At 33.6% G+C, this 6918-nt stretch overlaps 1 long non-coding RNA gene across 1 annotated transcript; it reads left to right on the top strand.

Annotated features, from left to right (window-relative positions):
* Nucleotides 1–336: 336 nt before the first annotated feature.
* LOC142227985 (uncharacterized) lies at nt 337–899 on the top strand. Its single transcript, XR_012720028.1, has 2 exons — nt 337–571; nt 639–899. It is a non-coding gene; the product is annotated as an uncharacterized LOC142227985 (long non-coding RNA).
* The last annotated feature ends 6019 nt before the right edge of the window (nt 900–6918 follow it).

Genomic DNA, 6918 nt, shown 5'->3' with positions numbered 1-6918 from the left:
AATATGTTTGCAATAAAAAAGTGGGTACCGTATTGATCTTTTAAAATTATAATTTTTTTCACTCCTAGTTTTCTTAAAACCAAGAGCGGTATGGGTTTGTTGGAAGATTCACCTTGAAGTTGCGAAGTAGCGTTGGCATTAAATTGCATTTTTGTTTTACCTGGCTTTTTCAGTTTGAACCCAAGTAGAGAGCAGTATATCTGGTATATAAACTAATGAGCTGAATTATGTAATGGTAAAAAAGTTCTTTCTTTTGGATTTAAAAATATGAAAAATATCCGAAAATAATAAAAATATGTATTTTCCATATATATTTTTTTCTATTTCCAGAATTTGGAAAGTATCATCAATATAATACCAAATATTACATTGCTTTCCCATTATTTTTGTCTTTGATTGGTTCAAATTTTAATAGACGATTTTAATGAGTGGAAATTTTGGAAAGGAATTGTTACTAAAATTAAATTACCGAGCTCCTTAATACACCTTTTTATGCTAAAAGACTACAACTGCAAAGAAGATTATAAATCTGCAACCTGGAACTAAGAATTGAACTTGATATTCTATGCAGGTAATGTTTAACAAAATTAACTTTTAATTGAACAAAATTAAATTCGAATTATTCTGTTTACTTTCAGAAAAACTAATTTAGCTTACAGGCTGCTGATTTATTGGAAATCTAGGCGGATCTACATATTAGAAGGAACATGCTAACATGGTTATTATTATAAGGAAGATAATGATTTATATAATTTATTATTTCACCCTATAGTTGTTATTGATAGTAGTTGTATTTGTAAGTTATGTTAGAACAATACACAAATGACAAGAACCAAATTTATTTGTCTATTGCATAATTCAAAAAATTATAAAATATTAAATATGTTTTATAAGAAACACATATTTTCTTTTATTTAAAAAGAAAAAAAAATTAAATACGATTTTTGGGTCGCAATATATAAATTTTTTGATCGAAATTTATAGCTAATTTCAATTAATTATTTAATTGAATGAATCAAATAGTTGATTGATTTTTGTCACGAAATTAATTAAAATTTTAATTGATTCAATTAAAACTGTGATTGAATTTTATGTTAAAAATCAATCACGTTTTTAATTGATTCAATCACACAATTAATTGATTCCGTGACAAAAGTCAATTAAATTTTTAATTAAAAATCGTGTTGGGTTTCAATCAAAATGGGTGATTGATACTATCATTTTCGTGATTGAAGACATTTCAATTAAAAAAATGATTGAATCCGCGATTTTCGTGATTGAAATCAAAAAAATTTTTTTTGTGTGTATCGTTGATGAGTTCGTTGGTTCATTGATGTTCGGTAGTTGCACCCAGAGAAGACATGTGATCACCTCCTAGAGTAAAATGTTATTTTTGCACGGTGAACATGTTAAAGTTTTATCGCAATCATGTATTTGATGTTAATAATCATTTTATTTTTGACGAAAAATCCACATTTTTGCGACAAAAATTTTATTTTCTCCCCATCCAAAAATAACATTTTACTCATATTTCTTCTACGCGGTTCGTTGATGATCGCTAGCGGAGGAGAAATTTGGTTCGTCAAAGATCGGTAGTTGATGGCTTGTTGATAAGTGGAAGCTATAGCATTCGCTGAAATGTAGATGATTGGTCATTGCTGAGGAGTTCGGATCGTTGGCGACTATGAAGCTGTGTATTCATCGATTTTTAGTTTATCGGAAACTTGTTTATTCGTCGATTTGTAATACTAATGATATCTTTGGTTTTCAGATAGTTGCTACAATTGATATTTATAGAAGTGGTGTGGCAGCAGCTTCTATGTAGGCAGTGGTGTGATGTTCGTTTCGTGGTGGACATCAGCCTCGGGTCGGTAATCGGTCAAGGTCGGTGGGGGGACATTAAGTCCGAAGGTCTCTGTAGTGGAATAATAGGCTCGAAGGTCTCTGTGGTGGAACAATAGACACAAAGGCCTCTGTGGTGGGACAGTACGCTTGAAGCTATGTATAGTGGAATAACAGGCCCGAAGGTCTCTGTGGTGGGACGGTAAGCCAGAAGGTCTCTTTTAAGGAAGCATATAGTTTCAGATTACTGGCGGATCTGGAAAACGTTAACTTAAGCAGTCTGCTAATATTTTTGGAACAATCTGGTTGGCTCAGCGAAGAAAAATAATCGAGAAGGTTCAGCGGTTAAAACTAGAAGTGCCCATATGTAATAGGTACTTTTAGTTAATGTGGTATCACAATGGACTGAATAGTCTAAGTGAGCCTGAATCTTAATCGGGCTGCCACTTTAACCTAAGGAACAATACGCCACAAGGTCTCTGTGAAACTTTTTATTTCGCTTCTGGGAATAAATTAATCAGACGACGCCAAAAATATAACCAAACCGCCCTTATAACGATTATCCAGATAGGTATCTCTATACAGTAAGGTGGGTTTGTTCGATGTCTCAGTCTGTTGCCTACCCGAGTCAGCCTATGGTTGGCAACGGTCAACAAAATAGGCAAATCATGCGTTTAATTGGTTGAGAATTCGCTTCTATTTCATGAATTAATTTCACGTGCCAATATAAATCACCTCGATCACACAACTACTTAGCTGTTGAGCATAATGATGGCTTTGTGGCCTGGTTGGTAAACTGTTGGTAAACACTCAGTGATAAGAGCGAAGTTCACCGCCGTAGTATCACAATGGGTTGAATAGTCTAAGTGAGCGTGAAATACCAGGCTGTCACAATACCTAATCTAATCTAGTATATTTTTACTTATTTGGTCAAAGAGGGGGATCTCCTCCTTGCCCTACGTTTTTAGTTCAAATTTACAGGAAACATGAAGATCTATATCGAGATGTGATCCGATAATTTTCAAATTTAATGGCGTTTTTCCTTCACTGGTAGAAAAAACAAGTATATAGGGCCGTAAGTTCGGCCAGGCCGAAGCTGTACCCTCCATCATGGATTGTGTAGAAACTTCTTCTAAACACTGCCATCCACAATCGAATTACTTAAAATGAGGTAACGCTTGCCGATGGCAAGGTATCTTAATACCTCCTAACAAAATTTTCTATAGAAATAAAATTTTCACAAAAAATTCTACAGAAATAAAATTTTAACAAAATTTTCTATAGAAATGAACTTTTGACAAAATTTTCTATAGAAATGAACTTTTGACAAAATTTTCTATAGAAATAAAATTTTGGTAGATTATTTTTGGCAACCATGATTATGAACCGAATAAAATTTGAACAAAATTTTCTATAGAAATAAAATTTTGACAATGACGAAAATTTTATTATGAACCGAATAAAATTTTTACAAAATTTTCTCTAGAAATAAAATTTTGACAAAATTTTCTATAGAAATAAAATTTTGGTAGATTATTTTTGGCTCTAGTGGCAACCATGATTATGAACCGATATGGACCAATTTTTGTGTGATTGGACCAATTTTGGTATGGTTGTTAGCGACCATATACTAACACCACGTTCCTAATTTGAACCGGATCGGATGAATTTTGCTCCTCCAAGAGGCTCCGGAGGTCAAATCTGGAGAACGTTTTATATGGGGGCTATATATAATTATGGACCGATATGGACCAATTCTGGCACGGTTGTTAAAGATCATATACTAACACCATGTTCCAAATTACAACCGGATTGGATGAAATTTGCTTCTCTTGGAGACTTCGCAAGCCAAATCTGGGGATCGGTTTATACGGGGGCTATATATAATTATGAACCGATGTGGACCAATTTCTACATGATTGTTAGAGACCATAAACCAACATCATGTACCAAATTTCAGCCGGATCGGATGAAATTTGCTTCTCTTTGAGACTTCGCAAGCCAAATCTCGGGATCGGTATATATGGGGGCTATATATAATTATGGACCGATGTGGACCAATTTTTGCATGATTGTTAGATACCATATACCAACACCATGTACCAAATTTCAGCCGGATCGGATGAAATATGCTTCTGTTAGAGGCTCCACAAGACAAATCTGAGGGTCCCTTTATATGGGGGCTATACGTAAAAGTGGACCGATATGGCCCATTTTCAATACCATCCGACCTACATCGATAGCAACTACTTGTGCCAAGTTTCAAGTCGATGGCTTGTTTCGTTCGGAAGTTAGCGTGATTTCAACAGACGGACGGACGGATGGACGAACATGCTCAGATCGACTCAGAATTTCACTACGACCCAGAATAAATATATATACTTTATGGGGTCTTAGAGCAATATTTCGATGTGTTACAAACGAAATGACAAAGTTAATATACCCCATCCTATGATGGAGGGTATAAAAATTGTAATATTAATGCAATTTCTTATTATGTTCCGTTTACCAACGGAATAGTTTCTTAAATAAACAATGAAACTTTTCGTCATTGTAATTATTTTAAAATACGACAAAATGCATACCTTTACTGAACCTTTTCCCAATGAAAAGTTTAGTTGTGTTCGTGAATAATTTTCGTTAGATCAATTTTAATGAAACATTCTGTGTGTAATTTGCCGAAAACTTCAAGTGGTCGAAGGAGAGTATTTGCAAGATCGGCTCAGAAGATGGTTATTGGCTTGAATACCATAATATGGTTATGGAAATAAATTTAAATTTTAAATTTAAAAAAATTAAATTTAAATTAAAATTTATTTCCGATCACCAGAACATTGTCATTATGATTGTTTTCTATAGGTCTAGTATTCTTCGCTATGAAAAATTAATGTTCCAACTCGCGTTTGCTTGTACTTTGCCTATTGCACAAAAATAATGCCTCTTACTACTGGTATATTGTAGTCGTATTTTAATCATGCAATTGCTATGCATTTTGTAGTATTCTACTATGAATTTTAATTAGTTTAACTATCTTTGTATCTCACTTAAGACTCATTTTCAATTTCTATGGGAGCTCTCAAATAAAATGAACAACAACGTATTGCAATTATAATCATAGGACATAATAACATCAAGGAGGCTTTAAGGGAAATCCTTGTAATCTTATTAATGCATAGTGCAATTTCTAAGAAAATAACAGTATTGTGAAGATGCAATTGAAGAAATGCAGCCTTCCATAATTTCTTTAGGAAACTTTCAATGCGAAATAGATGTCAATAATCTATTGATTTCAAAATGCTTTTCCTCTCCCTCTCTCTCTCTCTCTTGATGTGTCTCTTACTGTAGTCAATGATATCTTTTGGCAAAACTTGTCATGAGAAATATCAATGAAAGGATGATTTTATGAGATAAAACAGTGTTGCTTGGGAGGGGTGGGGGATGGGGGTTGGGTTAGGAATGTATAAAATCACCCCATTGTATGGATGCATTTAAATTCTTATCAATTACAATAGTATTATTTTAATGATGCTTCCTTTCATACCCTCTTAAGTGATGTATCCTCTCCATTGGATTAAATTGATTTGAGCATAGTGTTGTGGCGAAATTCTTGAATCTAAGCAACACTTGGAAAATTTATTATTGTAATTAGCTTATAAGTATAAACATGAATTGCAATGTTTCCGTAAATAAAGATTGACTTGTTAAAGCTAGAAGAAATTAAAAAAAATTATAAAATTAAGAAAAATGCATGGAATCTTTATTTGAATCGATGGCACGGTCCATATAATTTAATGCTTAACGATTATTTCATGCAAATGTTGGCCTCGACGGTGCCTCAAATGGTCCATCCGCTTATTCCAATTTTGGCATAGTCTTTTCAACATTTCGGTCGAAGGTGAACAGCACCTTTTTTCGGTTATAATCCGTTCCCATCCGTTTGGTAATGGATTAATCGCAACGTTTTGAATGTCGCATACCTGAAAAAGTTTTCTTTGGAATGACCTCCATTTTCTTGGTCATTGCTGCCGAAAAATATTTCAGCATCAATTTCGAATTTTCCATAATTTCCCGCAGCAATTAAAATATATTTCTTTCAATGTAGTTTCTACGATATTATTGAACTACGAAGATAGCGATATATTTGTAGAATAATCATTCCGCACCAAAGACCTGATTGCTTGTTGTGCTACTGTGTGGGACCATAAATGAGATTTGGTTCTTGCTTTCGTTCGTTCGTCCGTTCATTTGTTGACATCGTTGGGATATGAATGAAGAAACATTGAATGTTTATTTATCATTCCGGAACATAAGATGGTTGACTGAGCTACTTTATTGTCAAATGAATTGTGAAATCCCGAAGGAAAAGAACTAAATAATCAGGCACAAAATATCCGCAGTTGTTGTCGTTTTCTTCGAAGATTTCTTCGTCCCACAATACAAGCTGGGCTGAATAAAAAAATCATTGATGACGATAACAACAACACCTTCACCAAAGAACATGACTGGGATAAATGGTATTGTAGTTTCAATGAACACATCGCCGGACAGATATCCAGAAGAATCCAAGGAAAACATTCACAGAATACCCGGACTCAATGCAGCACGGCCTTCATGTGGAAAGTCACTATTATCGAGAAAACATCGATGCTTTCTTTATTTATTCAATTTAAGATGACCTTTCCAACTGCATACAAATGCACAAAACACACACACACAAAGTTGAAGACAGTGTTTTAAGAAAACTAAATGGGGTGATTTTTTTTTAATTTACACATGAAAAATTGCATCGTTAACCCTGGACAGTCATCCTTATTTTTTGTACATTAACGTCATCCTTCGTCATTTTGACTACGACTCATTTCACGACGCAATAATTTTCATCGTGAGCGAAAAAGTGAACCAAACTTTAATTTATTTTCACATTCAATTTGGTTTTAATTAGTATAAAACAAAAATTCATAAAACAGTCTAATTAGTATTACTTAAATTTACCATTTCCCAATAGACTAAAATGCATTATAAATCGAAAATGAAATTACGTGTCGTCATTTTGACGAATGATGACTGTCTAGGGTT

Source organism: Haematobia irritans, chromosome 3 (genome assembly GCF_050003625.1).
Source record: "Haematobia irritans isolate KBUSLIRL chromosome 3, ASM5000362v1, whole genome shotgun sequence".
NCBI lineage: Eukaryota > Metazoa > Arthropoda > Insecta > Diptera > Muscidae > Haematobia > Haematobia irritans.
This window is presented reverse-complemented; position numbering and strand designations above follow the sequence as displayed.